The sequence below is a fragment of the Hypanus sabinus genome, chromosome 16 (genome assembly GCF_030144855.1).
Source record: "Hypanus sabinus isolate sHypSab1 chromosome 16, sHypSab1.hap1, whole genome shotgun sequence".
Lineage (NCBI taxonomy): Eukaryota > Metazoa > Chordata > Chondrichthyes > Myliobatiformes > Dasyatidae > Hypanus > Hypanus sabinus.
Genome location: NC_082721.1, coordinates 81,754,861 through 81,779,557, shown reverse-complemented (window position 1 = coordinate 81,779,557; position 24,697 = coordinate 81,754,861). Strand labels below are relative to the sequence as shown.

General features: G+C 46.4%; 1 protein-coding gene across 2 annotated transcripts in view; it reads left to right on the top strand.

Moving 5' to 3' along the window:
• The window catches only part of LOC132406494 (uncharacterized), a 148,108-nt gene that overhangs the window by 84,976 nt on the left and 38,435 nt on the right, over positions 1–24,697 (top strand). Inside the window, exon 5 of one of the 2 annotated variants that reach the window (XR_009516182.1) lies at positions 1,109–1,654. The exons of the other annotated variant lie outside the window; for it this stretch is intronic. The gene's annotated coding sequence lies outside the window, so the exon portion shown is untranslated. Of the gene's footprint in view, positions 1–1,108; positions 1,655–24,697 lie in introns of those variants that run through there. 2 annotated transcript variants of the gene reach the window in all.

The window sequence follows — 24,697 nt, the reverse complement described above, 5'->3', positions numbered from 1 at the left end:
CAAGGCTGCTGTGAGTTTGTTTCACATGAGGATGTTTGAACATTTGTGCGTGATTAATAAATTTCAGAATTCCTTTGTTTTAAAGCCATAACTTTTAAAAACCTTAATGTGTGTTTTAATTGTTTTAAGTTGCCTAATCTATTTAACTCATGAGTGTGAGTCATTTCTGATCTGGTTTAAACTGGAGTGAATGCTCTGAGTTTTAAAACATCGTAAGATTTTATGAGAAGAAAGTGGGAAAGAAATAGAGAGGAAGAGTCAGAGAGAGAGGTAGTAGAAAGTCTGTTTGGCACCTGCCAAGTCTGTGCTTGCAGGAAATTTGTACTGATGCTACATTTTGTCAAAACCAATAACGTTCTGGAGAATAGGAATGACTAAAGTCAAGGCTCTAAAGTTATTTGATGTGAAATAAAGTGGCAGGATTGCATATTTGAAGAGGCAGCATTTATTAAAGGAGCTGTATAGATGTGGGAGTTCTGTGTAGCTCCACCTTTGCTCTTTTCCTCTGAAATGGCTGTTTATGTTTTATTTCACTGTATTCAGTAACTGTTTTAAGTTGGAAAGTTATCTAAAGAATGTGTTAAAGACTGTAAACTCAAGCTTGGATTTTGTTTTTCTTTCCTTTTTCTAATGCATACTGTATTTGTTACTTATCTCTTCCCTTTGATTTGTTTTAATTCTAAGCTGACTTAGTATTTGCGGGATTGAGACAAGCACCTGGACAGTTTCACAGTTGCCAACAGGAGAAGAGTACAAGGGACCCTTGACAGTTACTGAGTTTCAAAAGTAATTTCTCCTTTCTTTTCTCTCCCCCTCCAAATATATTGGAAATGTCAGAAAGCCTGGGACAAAACAACTATATTGAAATTACCTGCAACACAAAACCCACAATGGTAGTCGAAGCAGATATTTCTATTCTAGCTTCTGTCCTCCCTTCCTTTCCAGTCCAAATGTAAGGTTTTGACCTGAAATGTCCATTTTACTGTCTTTAAGTGATATATGATCCTACACACTGTGAACCTGACAGCAACAAACTACTCCCTTTCATTTGTGTCTCTCCTTCTGAGATAAGTATTCAGTTTAATTGTGTTTCTTTCTTTGTATACAGCACATACTAGGCCTTTCTGGCCCTTTGACCTCTACCACCCAGCAATCCCCAATTTAATCCTAGCCTAATCTAATCATGGTCAATGACCAATTAACCTACTAACCAGTACATCTTTAGACTGTGGAAGGAAATCGGGACACCCAGAGGAAACCCACGCGGCCATGGGGAGAACATTACAACTCTTTAAAGGCAGAAGCAGGAATTGAACCCTGGTTGCCTGTACTGTAAGCATTATGCTATCCACTACACTACCATGCTGCCCTAAATTGTAGCAAGATTATTGCATTGCCAGAGATTGTAGGACTTTTTTTTATAATGGGGATTCTGTAATAAGTCAGGGTTTGGAGGTTGCTGTGAGTTAGTTTAATGTGGGGATGTTTAAATGTTTGTTCAGTACTTACCTGTATTCTTCTATTAAATCTTAAAGTTTAAAAATCTCCTTTATGTATGATTGTGTTTTAAATTCATTGAATGTTTAATCTTTGAGAGTTAGTCATTTTTAATTTGGTTTAAATTATCTGGTTGTACAAATGTAAAATAATGCGAGGCTCCTACTGTTTCTCTTTTCCTTTGATATAACTACTTACATTTTATTTCATTGATGAAATTAACTTTTTAATTCTAAATATATCTAATGGGATTGCTAAAAAAAAAGGAAAGAACAAATTATTTTTTTCTTTCTCTTTCCTTGTTAAAACACATGCTCTTTTTCCTAGGGTTTAATGCTATTGTGCTTTGCTGATACCGAAAGTATCTTTCTCAATTAATGTTGGAAGATTTAGGGATTAGTAACTGGATTCCACAATGGCCATGTGCAATTCAGATTTTCATTGTGAGTTGTTTGCATCTGTAATTTTGGAGATGAAATTCCCAAATATTGAAAAGAAAAAATATTGTTAGCTAAGTTACGAGAAAATCTGCAGACAGCTGGAAATCCAAAGTAACACACACAAAATACTGGAGGAACTCAGCAGGTCAAGCCGCATCTTTGGAAAAGAGAGAACAGTCCATATTTTGGGCCAAGACCCTTCATTTGGACTGGGAATAAAGATGAGGTCAGAAAAAGGTGGGGGATGGGGAGGAAGATGTATAAGATGGTAGGTGCTGGGTGAGAAAGGGAGGAGTGAAGTAAAGAGCTGGGAAGTTGATTAGTGAAAGAGATAAAGGGCTGGAGGAGGGGGAATCTGGAGCGGACAGAAGACCATGAAAGAAAGGGAAGGGGGAGGTGCACCACAGGGAGGTGATGGGCAGGTAAAATCATAAGGTTAGAGAAGGAAACAGGAATGGGGAATGGGGAAGGGAGGGGGAGGGCAGTTACGGAAATATGAGGAATCGATGTTCATGCTTTCAGGTTGGAGGCTACCCAGATGGATTATAAGGTGTTGTTCTTCCAACCTGAGTGGGGAGGGATGATTGGACAAGGCTGTCCTGTAGGAAACGATCCCTGCAGAACGTGGAAAGTGGCTGGTGGGAGGGGGTGAGGGAAGGATGGATGTGTACAGTAGTGGGATCCTGTTGGAGATGCTGGAAATTACAGAGAATTATGTGCTGGACACAGGCTAGTGAGGTATCCCAGGTGTGGCGGTGGGAGAATGGGGTGAGGACAGATGTGTGCAAAATGGAAGAGACTTCCATTGATCTCCCTTCTGGTACTTATCCTTGCAAGCAGAACAAGTGCCACACCTGCCCCCTATACCTCCTCTCTCATACTATTCAGGGCCCCAAACAGTCTTTCCAGGTGAGGTGACTCCTCTTCCTTTCCAGTCCTGATGAAGGGCCTCAGCCCAAAATGTTGGCTGTTTATTCTTTTCCATGGATGCTGCCTGGCCTGCTAAATTACAGCAGCATTTGTGTCCAAGGACCCAAAACGTCAAATGTTTCTCTTTGCATCTTTGCTGCCTGACCTGCCCCGTGTGGAGTGTCTTGACAAGGAACTTATTGTGTATTCACACTCAAGAATTACTGCAGAGGCTGGAAATCCGGAGCAACACAGAAATGCTGGAGGAACTCAGCAGGGCAGGCTGTATCTACGGAGGGAAATGAGCATTGTGCATTTAGGAATTCTATTTGAGTTTGGAACCTTAATGTAGAGTCTGTGCTGAATCTAAAAGAATGTGATTACTGAATCACACTCCATGTTCATGAGTTTAAAGTTAAACAAATTGCAGATGCTTAAAATTTGAAACCAAACATAAAGTGTGTTTCATTTAGCAACTCTAGAAAAGAACAATTTTACTCTAAGACCCAATGTTAGTACTGAGTGAGAAATAAATATTTGTCTTAAGTTGTAGAGAAATGGCAGATGGACAGGGCAAAGGGAATATCTCTGATAGGTTAGACCAGGGTTGCTTTGCTGAAGAAAGGTCTTGGCCTGAAATGTTGACTGTTTACTAATTTCCATAAATGCTGCCTGACCAGCTAAGTTCCTCCAGCATTTTGTGTGTGTTGCTTTGGATTTCCAGCACCTGCAGACTTCCTCGTGTTTGATTTGCTGTGGAGATGGGTTGTTAATGCAAATAGTTAGAAGAAGTGTGAAGTATTGCCAGCAGATCACTGTATGCAATTGAAAAGGAAATAAACAGACCCATACTCACAGATGATGAGTTAATATGGCTAATTCCGATATAGGGAGACAAAATGAGTTTGTCAACATTGGAAAAATTGATACTGAGTTGGAAGGCTACAGCACGAAGATGTGGTGCTTTTTCACAGACTTGCACTGGGCCTCATTATGTTAATAATGAGATACGAAATGTCTCAGTCCAAAACATTGACTACTTATTCCCCTCCATTCACCCCCACTTAAACACCCTTGATGGACTTGGCTTTTTTCACATTCTCTAGATCCTCTGAGATTCTCACTGCTGTTTACTTGCAGCCAAAGGCTAATGTTAAGGTACTGAGTGCCTCGATTGGCTCACAAGAAATAACCTACTTCGATGCTTTTCAAATCATTGTTGGGGACTTCATTCAGGTTCGTTTGAAGCAATCTCTGCGCAATCAATCATCATCAACATACCACCTGCAACACCTGCAACACACTTGATTATTATTATACAGTACAGTCGACCTTCACTAATCCGACTACCTGTAATCCAGTTCCTTCAATAATCCGGCACTGATTTCAAATTTCCTGGGCCACCATACCAATCTGCTGCGCTAGATCCGTTCATGTGTTGGCGCGCTCTTGTAAGCACAGACAGGCGATTCCTGCTTGCTTTCCTGCATTTATTACTATCATTTGCTCTTTTTTAGTCCCAATTATGAGTAAAGGAAATGCACTTCATGCTGTGAAACAAAAACACCGCACATTATCCACTAAAGATAAAGTTGAACTCTTGGAAAAAAATAGACAGTGGCGTATTAGTGAAAAGCTTGTGCGAGTGTTACAGTATTGGCTCTTCCACAGTGTATGACATAAAGAAACAGAAAGAAACGCTGTTACATTTTTTTGCTGATAGTGGCTCAAAGAAACGGATGTGTGTAAGAAAAACAATGAAAGACAGAACAAGTTTGGAACTAGATAAAGTGCTGATAATGTGGTTTAATCGTGTAAGTGAAGGTGTTGAACTGTCTGGAGATATGGTGAAGGAACAAGCAAAAGTGTTTCATGAAGAACTAGGACTAGATTATGAGTGTGACTATAGTGAAGGCTGGCTTAATCGGTACAAGCAGCATTATGGCTTACAGTTTTGTGCAGTGTGTGGTGAAAATCTTTCAGCAGACAAGGAAGCAGCAGCAGAATTTGTTGAAGAAACTGTTGTGCCAGTTTCAGCACCAGTTCCTGATGCTTCACTCATTTTTCAAGATGAAGATGTTGATGATCCTGACAACCCAACCATACAGACATGTAACTTTGCCTGAAGGTATATTAAACGTCTCACTTTAGAAGTGGAAGTGCTCAACTTTTCTGTACAAGTTAATTCCTGTACATGTACCTGTACCCTTTATTTTTTTCTGTGCCTGTACAGTATATTACTTTATTAAAATTTCACTTGCTACCCATTTAATACTTCTGTTTCATTATTATCTAACTTATACTGATTTACATGATATTTTAAAGGAATGATGAGGCAATTAGCTATTGCTTAACATGATCCTTCTGTAATTAAGCATTTTCACTAATTGGGAACTTCTCAGGTCCCAATGGTGCTGGACTACAGAAGGTCGACCTGTACTATGATTAGGAGTGCTTATTGTTCAATCCCTACACTACATTTCGGGAAACCTGATCATCCGGCTGTCCTCCTCATGAACAATAAGCCATGATTGTCTTGAACTTTATAAAGACAGTCGTAGATGAGTGTGTCCTCACAAAATCAGTTAGAGTCTTCCACCACCAGAAGCCCTGGATCCACAATTTGCTGATGGCCAGATCAGTAGTGTTCAAGTGGCTAAGTAAAATACAAGAGGTTCTGGTATGACCTCTGGAAAGCCATCTCACATGCACAGTGGCAATTCCAGACCAATCTTGAATCACTGAAGGATGATTAACAGGTGTGGCAGGGCTTGATTATTATCACCTCTTACTAAACTATGTATGTGACAACAAGGTTTTGCTCCAGATGAGCTTAATGCCTTTTATGCTCAGTTTGACCATCAAAACACAAACTTACACAACCGCTAACAACCCTGTGATTTCAATCTCTGAGGCCAACATGAGATCATCCTTCAGGAGAGCGAACCCTCAGAAAACATCTGACCCAAACAGGGTACCTGGCCGAGTACTGAAGACCTGACTGGAGTGTTCATTGATATCATTGACCACTCACATTGGCAGTCTGGGGTACCCATCTGTCACAACAGGTCTATATCTGAAGACATTTCATTGGCTCTTTACTCAGTTCTGAAAAATCTGGGCAGTGAAGATGCTTACATCAGGATGCCCTTCAAATGACTACAGCTCAGTACTCAATACTATCATCCCTTCAAGACTAATCAATAGGCTCCAAGGCCTTGCCCTCAGTACCTCCTTGTGCAATTGGACCCTCGATTTCCTCATTTGCTTTCATTTCGGATTGGCAACAACATCTTCTCCACAATCTCCATAAGGACAGGTACACAAGGCTGTGTGCATAGCCCTCTCCACAGCTCCAATGTTATACTCAAGTTTGCTAATAACTCCACTGTTTGGGTTGAATCAAAGGTAGTAATGAATCAGCATATAGGAGGGAAATTGAGAATCTGGCTGAATTGTACCCCAGCAACAACCTTTCACTCAACGTCAGCAAAACCAAAGAGCTGATTGTTGACTGCAGAGGTCCATGATCAAGTCTTCATTGGGGGAACAGAGATGGAGAGGCTAAGCAACTTTAAATTCCTCAGCATTATCATTTAAGAGCATCTGGCCTGGGTCCAGCATGTAACTTGCCATCACAAAGAAGACACGGCAGCACCTCTACTTTCTTTGCAATATGCGGAGATTTGGCCTGTCATCTAAAATGTTGACAAACTTCTATAGACATGATGTGAAGAGTATATTGACTGGTTGCATCATGGCCTGACATGAGAACACCAATACCCTTAAATGGAGAAAAACTACAAAAAGTAGTAGATACGGCCCAGCCCATCACAAGTAAAGCCCTCCCCTACATTGAGCACATTTACAAGGAATGCTGTCACAAGAAAGCAGCATCCATCATCAAAGACCCCCGCCATCCAGGCCATGCTCTCTTCTCATTGCTGCTGTCAGGAATGAGGTGCAAGAGCCTCAAGTTCCACACTACTAGGTTCAGGAACAGTTAGCACCCTTCAACCATCAGGGTCAGAATCAGAGGGGATAACTTCACTCAGGTCGCTTTCACTGTGTGCTGTGTCTGCGAGGCTGGGTTCAATGGAGCTTTCGTTGTGTGCTGCATCTGCGAGGCTGAGTTGGGCAGTGCCGTGGAAGTCCATAGTGGGGGTATTTTCTTCTGCCACCGGCGTGGGATGGCGAGTCTGTCGGGATCCTGGGGACTTGTGGAAACTGTGTGGTGATTTCTTTTGAACTTATAGTCCTTTAACATCTTTGGACTATTTTTAATGTGCCCATAGTCTGTTTTTTTTTTATCAATTATGCTATTGTTTGCACTGTTGTAACTATGTGGTTTTGTGCAGGTCTTGTAGCTTTAGTTTTGGGTCTTGTTTGTCTGGTGGATTTGGAGCTCCTTTCCGGGGAATGCGTTCAGACAGTAGCGCGATATTAATACGCAGCAGCCTCTCCGGACTCTGGATTGGGGATTGCCAAACGTTATGTGGATTTTCTAGTGTAGTCTGTTTTGTCATATGCTTTTGTGATAGTTTCTGGAGGAACATTGTCTCATTTTTTAACTGCATTGCATTTGTGGTTTCTAAATGACAATAAACTGAATCTGAATCTGAATATATGTACCTTGATAGTAAGTTTACTTTGAACATTCATATTGTATAATCCTTTGAACACGTATCCCAGATACTCAAAGTATGATTTTATGATGAATATGACTCTTTATAAATTTATAAATTTGGACTTGTTGGGAACATGAACTTTCCAAGTTTAGATAAACAGAACAAATATGCCTTGAGCAAACATGAGGAAATCTGCAGATGCTGGAAATTCAAACAACAACACACACAAAATGCTGGTAGAACACAGTAGGCCAGGCAACATCTATAGGGAGAAGCACTGTTGATGTTTCGGGCCGAGACCCTTCATCAGGACTAACCGAAAGGAAAGATTGTAAGAGATTTGAAAGTAGTGGGGGGAGGGGGAAATGCGAAATGATAGAAGACTGGAGGGGGTGGGATGAAGCTAAGAGCTGGAAGGGTGATTGGCAAAAGAGATACAAAGCTGGAGAAGGGAAAGGAGCATGGGACGAGAGGCCTCAGGAGAAAGAAAGGGGGGGAGCACCAGAGGGAGATGGAGAACAGGCAAACAACTAAATATGTCAGGGATGGGGTAAGAAGGGGAGGAGTCAATGTTCATGCCGGTATATAAGGTGTTGTTCCTCCATCCTGAGTTTGGATTCATTTTGACAATAGAGGTCCATGGATAGACATATCAGAATGGGAATGGGACATGGAATTAAAATGTGTGGCCACTGGGAGATCCTGCTTTTTCTGGCGGACCGAATGTAGGTGTTCAGCGAAACGATCTCCCAGTCTGCGTCGGGTCTCACCAATATATAAAAGGCCACACCGGAAGCACCGGATGCAGTATACCACACCAGCCGACTCACAGCTGAAGTGTCGCCTCACCTGGAAGGACTGTCTGGGGCCCTAAATGGTAGTGAGGGAGGAAGTGTAAGGGCAGGTGTAGCACTTGTTCCCTTTACAAGGATAAGTGCCAGGAGGGAGATCGGTGGGAAGGGATGGTGGGGACGAGTGGACAAGAGAGTCGTGTAGGGAGTGATCCCTGCGAAAAGCAGAAGTGGGGGGGGAGGGAAAAATGTGTTTGGTGGTGAGATCCCATTGGAGGTGGCGGAAGTTACAGAGAATTATATGTTGGACCTGGAGGCTGGTGGGGTGGTAGGTAAGGACAAGGGGAACCCTATTCTGTGTGCCATGGTGGGTGGATGGGGTGAGGGCAGATGTGCGGGAAATGGGAGAGATGCGTTTGAGAGCAGAGTTGATGGTGGACAAAGGGAAGCCCCTTTGTTTAAAAAAGAAAGACATCTCCTTCATCCTGGAAAGAAAAGCCTCATCCTGAGAGCAGATGCAGCGGAGTCGGAGGAATTGTGAGAAGGGGATAGCCTTTTTGCAAGAGACAGGGTGGGAAGAGGAATAGTCCAGGTAGCTGTGAGAGTCTGTAGGCTTATAGTAGATATCAGTAGATAAGCCGTCTCCAGAGATGGAGACAGAAAGTTCAAGAAAGGGGAGGGAGGTGTCGGAAATGGACCAGGTAAATTTGAGGGCAGGATGAAAGTTGGAGGCAAAGTTAATGAAGTCGACGAGCTCAGCACGCGTGCAGGAGGCAGCACCAATGCAGTCGTCGATGTAGCGAAGGAAAAGAGGTGGATGGATACCGTTATAGTCTTGGAACATGGACTGTTCCACAAAGCCAAAAAAAAGGCAGGCATAACTGGGACCCATACGGGTGCCCATGGCTACACCCTTGGTTTGGAGGAAGTGGGAGGAGCCAAAGGAGAAATTATTGAGAGTGAGAACTAATTCCGCTAGGCAGAGAAGAGTGGTGGTAGAGGGGATTTGGTTAGGTCTGGAATCCAAAAACAAAACTGAAGAGCTTCAAGACCATCTCGGTGGGGGATGGAGGTATAGAGGGACTGGATGTCCATGGTGAAAATAAGACGGAAGGGCCCAGGGAACTTAAAATCATTGAAAAAATTCAAAGCATGAGAAGTATCACAAACATAGGTGGTAAGAGATTGAACAAGGGGGCAGAAGACAGTGTCAAGGTATGCAGAAATGAGTTCAGTGGGGCAGGAGCAAGCTGAGACAATAGGTCTACCTGGACAGGCAGGTTTGTGGACCTTGGGTAGGAGGTAGAAACAGGAAGTGCGGGGTGTGGGAACTGAGGTTTGTGGCAGTGGATGGGAGATCCCCAGAGCTAATAAGGTTGGTGATGGTATAGGAGACAATGGCCTGGTGCTCCTTAGTGGGATCATGATCAAGGGGTAAATAAGAGGAGGTATCAGAGTTGTCGCTGTGCCTCGGCCAGGTAGAGCTCAGTATGCCAGACAACAACAGCTACCCCCTTATCAGCAGGTTTTATAGTGAGGTTGGGATTGGTGCGGAGGGAGCGGAGAGCAGAGCGTTCGGAAGGAGTGAGGTTGGAATTGGAACAGGGTGTGGTGAAGTCAAGACTGTTGATGTCCCGTCGTCAATTAGCAATAAAGAGATCCAGAGCAGGTAGAAGACCAGAGTGGGATGTCCATGAAGAGGAGGAGGGTTGAAGACGGGAGAAGTGGTCATCGGTGGGTGTAGGAGAGTCCTTGTCAAAGCTCGGAGACGGAGCCGGAGGAAGAAGAGTTCAGCGTCATGGCGTATGCGGAACTCACTGAGGTGTGGGCGAAGGGGGACAAAGGTGAGGCCCTTAATGAGGACAGAGCGCTCTGCCTCAGAGAGTTGAGGGTCGGAGGGAGTAGTAAAGACCCGGCACGGATGAGAGATGGGATCAGAGGGGGGAGGGAGGCTGGTAGTGTCAGTAGAGAGGGAAGGGTTGGGGTGAGAGGAAGATGGAGCCTCTGAGGGCCCAGGTGCTGACGATGGGATCTGAGGAAGAGGGGATGGCAGAGTGGTGGTGGGGGAAGGGGAGACGGGAGTCACAATCACAGCACGTGAAGACCCGGCCTGGAGTTCAAAGCTGGAGTCTCAGTCGGTGGTTGTGCAATCGCTTTGAAGCTGTCCGTGGTCATTGAAACCCGCGTTGATGGTGCTGGAGTCCGGAGTTTCAAAATCCCCTGGGTCGCTGGGGCAGCCGAGATTGATGGCCGAGGTCAATCCATGGCCGTTGAAACACGCGGTGTTGGTGCTGGAGTCCGGGTTTTCAATATGCCCTGGGTGACTGCGGCAGCCAAGATCGACTACCGGGGCTGGGGACGCGATACAAAGACCATGCTCTGGGGTCTGCAGATGGAAGATTTTGCGATCCTTGCAGGACGTGATAACGTCATGCCTTGACTATGGTTTATGTGCGAACTGGCAACATAGGCAATCTGGAGTCTGCCTTTATCCTGTCACAAAGCTGCAAACTCTCTTAGCTCAGGATGTCTTGCCTAGTTTCATGCAGACCAATTAAGATACTCCATTTCAAAGGTTGAGAGGTTCATTTAATATCAAAACATATATACAGTGTGTAACATGAAATTTGTGCTCCTCACAGACAAGAACCCCATAGAGTGAATGATAGAAACATTGACCCCCCCTCCCCACCTCCTCCTCCCACACCTGCTGGCAGAAGCACCAACCGTGCCTGCCCTCACCACCCACTACCATGCAAGCAACAACAGAAGCCCCCTCAAAGAGGCCTTGATGCAGAGTCCATCAAAAACTACAGTCCACAAACCAGCACTCTGGCATCTCAGACAGGCTGCCATCCGAGCGAGAGAGAGAGAGAAATCGTTCTCCTGCAGCAGAGAGCATATACCAGCAACTTGCTGTTTCAATGCTACAGACTGCTGTCTTACATCTCCAAGCTCCCCATTCTCAAGGACCAACAGGCTCTAACTCCCCATCAAGAGGAAGAGAGAGGCATTGCTTGAGTAGAGGGGCCTATCTCCGTCAGCAGTGGGTGATTAGCAAACATACCACCTTGTGTCTGTGTTCCAGTCTTGATGTTTTAATCTCCCATGACGCTTTAGTTAGTGAATTTGGTGAGGAACCAGGTAATCCAAGGGGCTGCTCCCCAACTTCTGACCTCCCAGCCCCAATGGCACGCATCTTCCAGGTCATTTCTGGAGACAGCAAAGCACTAGGCCGCACAGTCAGTCTGAAAATTCTCTGCTTGCAAAGAACTGTAGTTTGAACTGTAGATCATGAACCCTGACAGAACCCCAACCACCTTGAAAAGAAAAAAAAAGACATAAGAGAAGAAAGACGAGTTGTTTTGTGAACAAACTGGAAGAAGTCACCTGGGTCTACAAAATCTGCTGGTGCCATCCTTCCTCACTCCTCCTTACCTGGCTTGCTGAGTTTGTCCAATGCTTTGTGTGTGTTGCTTGAGATTCCTCTTAACATTATTGTTGTCTACGCATGCACTTTGTCCTCTCTCTCCCTCACTACAATGTGAATACATCAGTTAAAGCCATCTCGTGTGTGTGTGCCATTATTTAACGGTTATGTGTTGCACAGACAATACAAATTGGCGATGCGAATGAACCTGAATGTCGGGAAATATCACCAACTGCACCAACAGTTATAGGATGATTACGGGACGAGGCAGTGAGAGGAAAGAGTTAAACAGTACAGAGTAGGCTGGACATGGACACTAACAAAGGGATGTGTGAATAACTATAGTACATAGTGAAAGATGCACAGCTAACAAAGTTAAAGTGAAAATAACTTGGTGATGGCTTTAGTCAGGAAAGTTGATGAATTCTATAGTGCTGTCTAAGGCTGGGAGTCATATTTCGAGAGGGTTGAACTGTATTGTAATGCGAACAATGTGGGTAAGGGAATGAAAGCCCCCCCCCCCCCCCCCCCGGCTTCTTAGCTTAATGGAAGCCAGAACATACAGTCTCTTACACAAGTTACTAACCCCCTGAAAAGCCAGCAAGCAAGAAATTAAAGGCATCAGGAATTCTGTCCAAGGTTGAGTGGAGCAATTGGACCACAGCCATTGTCCTAGTGATCAAGAAAGGGAAGGCCAGAGCTATTCGCATATGTGGGAATTTCAAAGTGAGCATCAACCCCGTGCTGTGTACTGTGCAGTATCCCCTGCCATGAATTGAAGACATTTTTCATCTTAGGCAAACGGGAGACGATTTCAAAGATCGACTTGTCACAACCTCATCTCCAAATGGAGCAGGAATTTCCTCACAATCAACACTCACAAAGGTCTATTCCAGTATAATCATTCCGTCTTTAGTGTCATATCAGCTCCAGCAATTTGGCAAAGAGCAAAGGACCAGGTGCTCCAAGATATCCCAGGAACATTATGTTACCTTGATGACATCATCATGACTGGCAAAATGATGAAGAGCACCTCTGAACCTTGGTAAAGTGCTTACCAGGCTGAATGAGCATAGTCTGTGTGCAAAGAGAGAGAAATGTGAGTTTTTCAAGAATGAGATCTCGCATTGTGGACATGTGATTGACAAGCCTGGCTTACATAAGTCACAAGAGAGGATTGAAGCAGGGCTACAGGCACCCAAACCAGAAAATGTGTCACAAATCAGGTCATACTTGGGCATTGTAAACTACTACCACCGATTTCTCCCAAAAGTTGCTATAGTGCTGTACCCATTAAATTCGCTGTTACAGACAGGAGCAAAGAGGGAATGATCAGAAAGATGTGAAAGAGCATTCAAGGAAGCAAAGAAACTAATAATATCAGATGAACTGCTGGCCCATTATAACCCATCTCTGCCCATCTGTCTGGCGTGTAATGCGTCCCCTTTTGGCATTGGTGCCGTTTTGTCACACGTAATGAAAGATCCATCTGTATGTCCAGTTGTGTTCACTTCAAGATTACTGAGAAGCACAGAACGCAGCTACACATAGATCAACTGAAAGACCCTTAGTCTATTGTGGGGAATAAAGAAGTTCCACCACTCCCTCTGTGGACAAAAGTTTACACTAGTGATAGATCACCAGCCCCTTGTGTCCATTTTCAATCCCAGCAAGGGAATTCCAGTAATGATTGCTACCCGGTTACAATGTTTGGGCACTGTTCCTAGGAGCCCACTCTTATGACATAGAGTTTAAGGGTACAAATCAATACAGCAATAAAACAATACCTCCCACATCATGAAGACCCTGGAGAGACTTGTTCCAGAGCAGCTCCGGCCTGTGGTTAGGCCACACTTAGACCCCCTCCAGTTCGCCTACCAGCCCCGACTAGGAGTTGAGGATGCCATCGTCTACCTGCTGAACCATGTCTACACCCACCTGGACAAGCTGGCGAGCACTGTGAGGGTCATGTTTTTTGACTTCTCCAGTGCGTTCAACACCATCCACCCTGCTCTGCTGGGTGAGAAGCTGACAGTGATGCAGGTGGATGCTTCCCTGCTGTCATGGATTATTGATTACCTGACTGGCAGACCACAGTACGTGCGCTTGCAACACTGTGTGTCAGACAGAGTGGTCAGCAGCACGGGCTCCACAGGGGTCTGTCCTGTCTCCCTTTCTCTTCACCATCTACACTTCAGACTTCAACTACTGCACAGAGTCTTGCCATCTTCATAAGTTTTCTGATGACTCTGCCATAGTTGGATGCATCAGCAAGGGAGATGAGGCAAAGTACAGAGCTATAGTGGGAAACTTTGTCACATGGTGTGAGCAGAATCATCTGCAGCTTAGTGAAAAAGACTAAGGAGCTGGTGGTGGACCTGAGGAGGGCTAAGGCACCAATGACCCCTGTTTCCATCCAAGGGGTCAGTGTGGACATGGTGGAGGATTACAAATGCCTGGGGATACGAATGGACAATAAACTGAACTGGTCAAAGAATACTGAGGCTGTCTACAAGAAGGATCAGAGCCGTCTCTACTTCCTGAGGAGACTGAGGTCCTTTAACATCTGCCGGACAATGCTGAGGAGCTAAAGAAGTTCTACAAGTCTGTGGTGGCCAGTGCTATCATGTTTGCTGTTGTGTGCTGGGGCAGCAGGCTGAGGGTAGCAGACACCAACAGAGTCAACAAAACTATTCGTAAGGCCAGTGATGTTGTGGGGGTGGAACTGGACTCTCTGACGGTGGTGTCTGAAAAGAGGATGCTATCCAAGTTGCATGCCATCTTGGACAATATCCCCCATCCACTCCATAATGTACTGGTTAGGCACAGGAGTACATTCAGCCAGAGACTCATTCCACCGAGATGCAACACTGAGCGTCATAGGAAGTCATTCCTGCCTGTGGCCATCAAACTTTACAACTCCTCCCTCAGAGTGTCAGACACCCTGAGCCAATAGGCTGGTCCTGGACTAAACTGTGTTCCCAAACTGTGTTAGGGAACTGGAGCAGGAGCTGGATGACTTCCGGATCATTCGGGAGAATGAAAAGTTTAGTATTAGCAGTTTCAGGAAGGTAGTTACGCCAAAGGTGCAGTGCACAGGTAATTGGGTTACCGTCAGGCGAGGGAAGGGGAAAGGGCAGGCAGAGCAGGGTTCCCCTGTGGCCATTCCCCTCAACAACAAGTATACCGATTTGGATACTGTTGGGGGGGGATGACTTACCTGGGACAAGCTGTGGCAGCTGGGTCTCTGGCACTGAGTCTGTTTCTGCAGTGCAGAAGGGAGGGGAGAAGAAGAGGAGAGCAGTAGTGATAGGGGACTTGATAGTTGGAGGTACAGCCAGGAGGTTCTGTGGTAGTGACAGAGACTCACGGATAGTTTGTTGCCTCCCGGGTGTCAGGGTCAGGGATGTCTCTGATCGCATGCACAGCATTCTGAAATGGGAGGGTGATCAGCCAGATGTCATGGTACACATCGGTACCAATGACATACGTAGAAAGAGTCAGGAGGTCCTGAAGAGTGAGTATAGAGAGCTTGGTAGGAAGTTAAAAAGCAGGATCTCGAGGGTGGTAATCTCAGGTTTGCAACCTGTGCCATGTGCCAGTGAGGGTAAGAGTAGGATGCTCTGGAGGATGAACCCGTGGCTGAGGAACTGGTGTAGGGGGCAGGGTTTCAGATTTCAGGACCATTGGGACCTCTTCTGGGGCAGGTGGGACCTGTACAAGAGAGACGGGTTACACCTGAACTACAGGGGTCCAATATCCTTGCAGGGAGGTTTGTTAGTGCTTTGGGGGGGAGGGTTTAAACTAGATTTGCAGGGGGATGGGAACCAGAGTGCCAGAGTAGATAGTGGAGCAAGGGTGAAAATAAATTATGTTAAAGGTTCATGCAAAGTCACAAATAGAAGGGTTGTGTGTGGTGGTAATAATCTTCTGAAGCGTGTCTATTTCAATGTGAGGAGTATTGTGGGGAAGGCTGATGAACTGAGGGCGTGGATTGACACATGGAATTATGACATTGTAGCCGTTAGTGAAACTTAGCTACAGGAGGGGCAGGATTGGCAGCTTAATGTTCCAGAATTCTGATGTTTCAGACGTGATAGAGGCAGAGGGAAGAAGTGGGGGGTGGGGGGTGGAGGTGACATTGTTAGTCAGGGAAAATGTTACAGCAGTACTCAGGCAGGAAAGATTAGAGGATTTGTCTACCGAGGCCAAATGAGTGGAGCTGAGAAACAGAAAAGGTCTGACCACATTAATGGGGTTGTATTATAGACTGCCCAAGAGTCAGCGAGAATTGGAGGAGCAGATCTGCGGAGAGATAGCAGACAACTGCAGGAAACATAAAGTTGTGATAGTAGGGGATTTTAATTTTCCACATATTGATTGGGGCTCCCATACTGTTAAAGGTCTAGATGGGTCAGAGTTTGTAAACTGTGTTCAGGAAGGTTTTCTAAATCAATGTATAGAGGTACTGACTAGAGAGGATGCAATATTAGATCTCCTATTAGGAAATGAGTTAGGACAGGTGACGAAAGTGTGTGTTCCAGTGATCATAACACCATTAATTTCAGCTTGATCATGGATAAAGATAGATCTGGTCCTTGGGTGGAGGTTCTAAACCGGAAAAAGGCCAAATTTGAAGAAATGAGAAAGGACCAAAAAGCGTGGAGTGGGACAGGTTGTTCTCTGGCAAGGATGTCCTTGGTAAGTGGGAGGTCTTCAGAGGAGAACTTTTGAGAGTGCAGAGTTTGTATGTTCCTGTCAGAATTAAAGGCAAAGTGAATAAGAATAAGGAAACTTGGTTTTCTAGGGATATTGGAACTCTGATAAAGAAGAAAAGAGAGATGTATGACACGTATAGGAAACAGGAGCAAATAAGGTACTTGAGGAGCATAAAAAGTGCAAAAAAAATACTTAAGAAAGAAATCAGCAGGGCTAAAAGATATGAAGTAGCTTTGGCAGTCAAGGTGAAGGATAATCCAAAGAGCTTCTACAGGTATTTTAAGAGCAAAAGTATAGTAAGGGATAAAATTGGTCCTTTTGAAGATCAGAGTTGTCGGCTATATATAGAACAAAAAGAAATGAGGGAGAACTTAAATGGGTTTTTTTGTGTCTGTATTTACTAAGGAAACCGGCATGGAGTCAATGGAAATAAGGCAAACAAGTAGTGAGGTTATGGAACCTATGCAGATTGAAGAGGAAAAGGTGCTTGCTATCTTGAGGCAAATCTGCCGGAGGATTGGAGGATAGCTCATGGTGCTCCGTTATTTAAAAAAGGCTCTAAAAGTAATATGGGAAATTATAGGTTGGTAAGTTTGACGTCGGTAATAGGTAAATTATTGGAAGGAGTACTAAGAGATAGGATCTACAAGTATTTAGATAGACAGGGACTTATTAGGGAGATTCAATTCGGCTTTGTATGTGGTAGGTCATGTTTAACAAATCTATTAGAGTTTTTTGAGGAGGTTACAAGGAAAGTGGATGAAGTAGATGTTATCTACATGGACTTCAGTAAGGCCTTTGACAAGGTCCCGCATGGGAGGTTAGTTAGGAAGATTCAGTCGCTAGGTATACATGATGAGGTAGTAAATTGGATTAGACATTGGCTCAAAGGGAGAAGTCAGAGAGCGGTAGTGGAGAATTGCTTCTCTGAGTGGAGGCCTGTGACGAGTGGTGTGCCACAGGGATCAGTGCTGGGTCCATTGTTATCTGTCATATATATCAATGATCTGGATGATAATATGGTAAATTGGATCAGCAAATTTGCTGATGATACAAAGATTGGAGGTGTAGTGGACAGTGGGGAAGGTTTTCAAAGCTTGCAGAGGGATTTGGACCAGCTGGAAAAATGGGCTGAAAAATGGCAGATGGAGTTTAATACAGACAAGTGTGAGGTATTGCACTTTGGAAGGAAAAACTAAGGTAGAACATACAAGGTAAATGGTAGGGCACTGAGGAGTGCAGTAGAATAGAGGGATCTAGGAATACAGATACAAAATTCCTTAAAAGTGGCGTCACAGGTAGATAGGGTAGTAAAGAGAGCTTTTGGTACATTGGCCTTTATAAATCAAAGTATTGAGTATAAGAGTTGGAATGTTATGGTGAGGCTGTATAAGGCATTAGTGAGACCGAATTTGGAGTATTGTGTATTGGAGTATTGGAGTTTTGGTCACCAAGTTACAAGAAGGATATTAATAAGGTTGAAAGAGTGCAGAGAAGGTTTACAAAGATGTTGCCGGGCCTTGAGAAACTGAGTAACAGAGAAAGGTTGAATAGGTTAGGACTTTATTCCCTGGAGCGTAGAAGGATGAGGGGTGATTTGATAGAGGTATATAAAATTATGATGGGTAAAGATAGAGTGAATGCAAGCAGGCTTTTTCCCATTGAGGCTAGGGGAGAAAAAAAAAACCAGAGGCCATGGGTTAAAGGTGAAGGGGGAAAAGTTTAAAGGGAACATTGGTGGGGGGCTGCTTCACACAGAGAGTGGTGGGAGTGTGGAATGAGCTGCCAGATGAAGTGGTGAATGCGGGCTCACTTTTAACATTAAAGAAAAACTTGGACAGGTCCATGGATGAGAGGTGTATGGAGGTATATGGGCCATGTGCAGGTCAGTGGGACTAGACAGAAAAATGGTTTGGCACAGCAAAGAAGGGCCAAAAGGCCTGCTTCTGTGCTGTAATGTTCTATGGTTCTATTATTACATCTGTCACAGTAGGGAGATATATCCAAATGAAAATGAGATAGCTTATCCTTAGTCACATGAGCTCTATGTACGACCTTACGTTGTATGAGGGAATGACGAGCATATAGCGATAAAGTATTAACCAGTTTAAGAATTTCATTCTAAGTTTCCTCAGATATTGATGTCTGTAAATCTTGTTCCCAGAGGTTCTTAATTCTTTGTCTCCAGTAACATACCATAAATAGTAGATATTGAACCACGATGAAAAGGTGTCAAACTAAAAATTACGTCTAGTAAGTTCTTACCTGAGCTTACAGGAAATGTACATAACTGAGATCTTAAGAAGTCTCTGAATTGTAAATATCTAAAAAAGAGAGTTTTGGGTAAGCTATACTTAGCTGACAATTGCTCAAATGAAGGAAGGTTTCCTCCATCAAACAGATCCCAAAAACATTTAACACCAACCTGTCCCATTCTTTAAAAACTAAATCAGTCATGGAGGGTTTAAAAAAATTAGAATAAATGGAACTTGAAAGGGAAAATCTCAATAAACCAAAGTGTTTTCTAAATTGTATCCAGATCCTCAGAGTATGTTTAACTATTTATCAGTTAGTTTACTTACAGATAAAGGAAGTGAGGATCCAAGAAGAGAAATAATAAGAAATTTATTAACAGAGTTAGCTTCAAAAGAAAACCGGACAGTCTACACAATTAATATAATATAGCTAAAACGTAAGATATTGTATATTAACTGCACAGTAATAAAACCTAAAATTAGGTAAGGCCAAACCTCCAGACTTTTTAGATTTTTGAAAATGAACTTTATTTAAATGAGGGCATTTATTTTCCCTTATATAAGAGGATAAAATAGAATCAAGAAAGTCAAAATAGGATTTAGGAATAAAAATGGGTAAAGCCTGAAAAAAGATATATAAATTTAGGTGGAATATTTATTTAATAGAATTAATTCATCCAATCAACGAAATTGAAAGAGGTGACCAATTTAATGATATTGTAGCGGTGTGCTACACGCAGCGCTAAAATTACGACACGGAGTCGGTAACTGCAGTCGAAAGAAAAAAAACTTTATTCGAAATCTTCAGCCTCACTTTTAAGCCTCCCTCAACCTGCCCCCCATGGCGCAGAGGCTCCAAAGCTCTGTGCTCGCAAACCCCCGTAGGCTATCTAATTGTGAGTCGGTTCGGATACGCTAGGAAATGGGTCGCCACATAACCCCCCCCCCCCAGAACCGGCGATACACCCCCCCAATGCCCACAGTCTGGGCTGGAACCTGCTTGGGAGGTCGGCCTCTGCGCCGAGGTGCCGGAAACTCGGCCGGTTGCGCCAGGTCCACATGGGCCGGTTTGAGGCGGTCCACCGTGAAAACCTCCTCTTTCCCCCCAACGTCCAGCACGAACGTGGACCCGTTGTTCCGGAGCACCATAAACGGCCCCTCATATGGCCGCTGCAGCGGTGGCCGATGCCCGCCCCTTCGTACAAACACAAACTTACAGTTCTGTAGGTCTTTGGGTACGCAGGTCGGGTGCCGCCCGTGCTGTGAAGTGGGTATGGGGGCCAGGTTACCGAGCTTCTCGCGTAGTCTGCCCAGGACTGCTGCGGGATCTTCCTCTTGCCCCCTTGGGGTTGGTAGGAACTCCCCGGGGACGACCAGGGGCGCGTCGTATACCAACTCGGCCGACGAGGCGTGCAGGTCGTCCTTGGGCGCTGTGCGGATGCCGAGTAGGACCCAGGGAAGCTCGTCCGCCCAGTTGGCTCCTCGCAGGCGGGCCATGAGGGCCGACTTCAGGTGACGGTGGAAACGCTCCACTAGCCCGTTCGACTGTGGGTGGTAGGCAGTGGTGTGGTGCAGCTGAGTCCCCAAAAGGCTGGCCATAGCTGACCACAGGCTGGAGGTGAACTGGGCGCCTCTGTCGGAGGTAATGTGGGCCGGGACACCAAAGCGGGACACCCAGGTGGCGATCAGGGCTCGGGCGCAAGATTCGGAGGTGGTGTCGGTGAGCGGGACCGCCTCTGGCCATCTTGTGAACCGGTCCACAATAGTCAGGAGGTGCCGTGCTCCGCGCGACACTGGCAGGGGGCCCACAATATCCACATGAATGTGGTCGAAACGCCGGTGGGCGGGATGGAACTGCTGCGGTGGGGCTTTGGTGTGCCGCTGCACCTTGGCCGTCTGGCAGTGCATGCACGTTTTGGCCCATTCACTGACCTGTTTGCGGAGTCCGTGCCAAACGAACCTGCTGGAAACCATCCGGACAGTTGTCCGGATGGAGGGATGCGCCAAGTTATGAATGGAGTCGAAAACGCGGCGCCGCCAGGCTGTCGGGACAACTGGACGGGGCTGGCCGGTGGCGACGTCACAGAGTAGGGTCCTCTCACCCGGGCCCACGGGGAGGTCCTGGAGCTGCAAACCGGAGACTGCGGTTCTGTAACTCGGAATCTCCTCATCCGCCTGCTGCGCCTCTGCCAGTGCCTCAAAGTCTACCCCTTGGGAAAGGGCATGAACGGTAGGGCGAGAGAGCGCATCCGCCACGACATTGTCCTTACCCGAGACGTGCCGGACATCCGTCGTGTATTCAGAGATGTAGGACAGGTGGCGTTGCTGGCGCGACGACCAGGGGTCGGACGCTTTCGTAAACGCAAAGGTAAGCGGTTTGTGGTCCGTGAACGTGGTGAAGGGCCGACCTTCTAGGAAGTACCTGAAATGCCGGATTGCCAGGTAGAGCGCCAACAGTTCCCGGTCGAAAGCACTGTATTTGTGCTCGGGTGGTCGCAGGTGTTTGCTGAAAAACGCCAGGGGTTGCCAGCGACCTGCGATGAGTTGCTCCGGCACCCCACCGACTGCCGTGTTGGATGCGTCCACTGTGAGGGCGGTAGGGGCGTCCATTCTGGGATGTACTAGCATTGCGGCGTCCGCCAAAGCTTCCTTCGTTTGAACGAAAGCGGCGGCGGACTCCTCGTCCCAGGTAATGTCCTTGCTCGGACTCGACAACAGGGCGAACAGGGGGCGCATGATCTGGGCAGCTGAAGGGAGGAAGCGGCGGTAGAAATTGACCATACCTACGAATTCCTGAAGGCCTTTGATCGTGGTGGGTCGGGGAAAGAGGCGGACCGCATCTACCTTAGCGGGCAGAGGGGTTGCCCCGTCTTTAGTAATCCTGTGGCCCAGGAAGTCAATGGTATCGAGTCCGAACTGGCATTTGGCGGGGTTGATTGTAAGACCGTACTCACTCAGTCGGGTGCAGAGTTGACTGAGGTGGGACAGATGCTCCTGACGACTGCTGCTGGCTATGAGGATGTCATCCAAATAGATGAACGCGAAGTCCAGGTCCCGTCCCACCGCGTCCATTAACCGCTGGAACGTCTGCGCGGCATTCTTCAGGCCGAACGGCATGCGGAGGAACTCGAAAAGGCCGAACGGGGTGATGAGAGCCGTTTTGGGGACGTCGTCAGGATGCATCGGGATTTGATGGTACCCTCGGACGAGGTCTACCTTGGAGAAGATCCGTGCGCCGTGCAGGTTTGCTGCAAAGTCCTGAATGTGCGGCACAGGGTAGCGGTCCGGTGTGGTAGCCTCGTTCAGCCTGTGGTAGTCGCCGCATGGGCTCCAGCCCCCCGTCGCTTTGGGCACCATGTGCAGGGGGGAGGCCCATGGGCTGTCGGACCGCCGGATGATCCCCAATTCCTCCATCCTCTGGAACTCCTCCTTCGCCAGTCGGAGCTTGTCCGGGGGAAGCCGTCGAGCGCGGGCGTGGAGGGGTGGTCCCTGGGTCGGGATGTGGTGCTGTACGCCGTGCCTGGGCATGGCCGCTGTGAACTGCGGTGCCAGGACCGATGGGAAATCCGCCAGGACCCTGGTGAAGTGTTGTCGGACAGCGTGACGGAGCCGAGGTGAGGGGCTGGCAACTGGGCTGCACCCAGGGAGAACGTCTGAAAGGTCTCGGCGTGTACCAGTCTCTTCCTGGGCAGGTCGACCAGCAGGCTGTGAGCCCGCAAAAAATCCGCACCCAGAAGCGGCTGGGCTACGGCGGTCAGTGTGAAGTCCCACGTGAACTGGCTGGAGCCGAACTGTAGCTGCACCTGGCGGGTGCCATAGGTCCTTACTGTGCTGCCATTCACGGCCCTCAGGGGGGGACCCGGTGCCCTGCTGCGGGTGTCGTAACTCGTCGGAGGTAAAACGCTGATCTCAGCCCCAGTATCGACCAAAAACCGGCGTCCCGACCTTCTATCCCACACATACAGGAGGCTATCCCGATGGCCAGCCGCCGTAGCCATCAGCGGCGGCTGGCCCTGGCGTTTCCCGGGAACTTGCAGGGCGGGCGACAACGGCGGGCTTCTGCGCCCCACCGCTGGTGGTAAAAGCACCAGTGTTCCTTGTGCCGGGGGTTGGCGGGCTGTGCGGCCGGGCCTGGACTGGTTTGCTGCTGGGAGCATGGCTGGGTGATCTGTGCGATGGACGCCCCGCTCACCTTTTTGGCGTTCCACAGCAAGTCCGCCCGGGCTGCCACCTTCCGGGGGGGTCACTGAAATCCGCGTCGGACAGCAGCAGGCGTATGTCCTCGGGCAGCTGCTCCAAGAATGCCTGCTCAAACATGCGGCAGGGTGTGTGTCCGTCGGCGAGAGACAACATCTCATTCATTAAAGCCGATGGAGGTCTGTCGCCTAAGCCATCCAGGTGCAGTAAACGGGCAGCCCGCTCGCGCCGAGAGAGTCCGAAAGTCCTGAGGAGCAGGGCTTTGAATTCCGTGTACTTGCCGTCTGCCGGGGGCGACTGTACGAACTCCGCGACCTGGGCCGCTGTGTCCTGGTCGAGGGAGCTCACCACGTAGTAGTAGCGGGTGTCTTCTGAGGTGATCTGGCGAACGTGGAATTGGGCTTCGGCTTGCTGGAACCATAGGTCCGGGCGCTGTGTCCAGAAACCCAGCAGTTTCAACGAAACCGCATGAACAGAGGCGGCGTCGGTCATTTCTGGTCCAAAAATCGTTTGGACCGTCGGGGTCACCAATTGTAGCGGTGTGCTACACGCAGCGCTAAAATTACGACACGGAGTCGGTAACTGCAGTCGAAGGAAAAAACTTTATTCGAAATCTTCAGCCTCACTTTTAAGCCTCCCTCAACCTGCCCCCCATGGCGCAGAGGCTCCAAAGCCCTGTGCTCGCAAACCCCCGTAGGCTATCTAATTGTGAGTCGGTTCGGATGTGCCAGGAAATGGGTCGCCACAATATCCTTTTTACATGATTCAATAAATTAAGGAAGTTTTCTTTAAACAGGTGTTTGTAATTCTTAGTGACTGCTACACCCAAATAAGTAAATTGATTCCTCACAACCTTAAAAGGGAGATTAGTATTAATTGATACCAAATTGTTTAAAGGAAATAATTCACTCTTATGTAGGTTCAATTTATATCCTGAAAACTGGCTAAAATGGGAGATTAAAGAAAGTATACAAGGTAATGAGGTCTCAACATTAGAGGTAAACAGCAATACATCAGCGTAAAGTGAAATTTTGTGAGCAATACCTCTCCTTAAAATACCACAGATATAATTAGATTCTCGAAAAGCAATGACAAGAGGTTCTAAAGCTAGATCAAAGAGCAAGGGGCTCAACAGACAGCTTTACCTAGTTCCGCAATGAAGTTTAAATGGTTTGGAATTTGGAAATTTAGTAACAACCCAAGGAGATAGATAAGGTAATTTAATCCTTTGAATAAAATCTGTATTTCATAAATTCTACTGTATTCCTGTAAATTCCTGCAAGAAAAGGAATCTCAAGGTAGCGAATGGTGGCCTGTATGTGGTCTGATACAAATTTTGACAATAAATCACCCTCCAGGCCATACTTTTTTCTCACTGCAGAAGGTACAAGAGCCTCAGGACTCACACCATCAGGTTCAAGAACAGTTACTACCCTTCAACCGTCAGGCTCTTGAACAAAGGAGGATAACTACACTCGTCTATTGAGATGTTCCCACACCCAATGATCTCACTTTAATGATTCTTTATCTTGTTATTTCATATTCGTTATTTATTGTTACTTATTTATTTTTGTATTTGCACAGTTTGTTGTCTTCTATGCTCTTGCAGATTCATTGATCCTGTTTATAGTTACTGTTCCATAGATTTGCTGTGGATGCCCACAGGAAAAATAATTATGACATATGTGTACTCTGATAATAAATTTTACTTTGAACTTTGAAATTGATTTTGACTTTGAACTATATCTCATGAGAGGCAGTGTGTGGGACTGTGCTATACAGGACTTAGCATCTGTGCCTTTTTGCCCAGTGTCACCTCAAGCCATTGCCT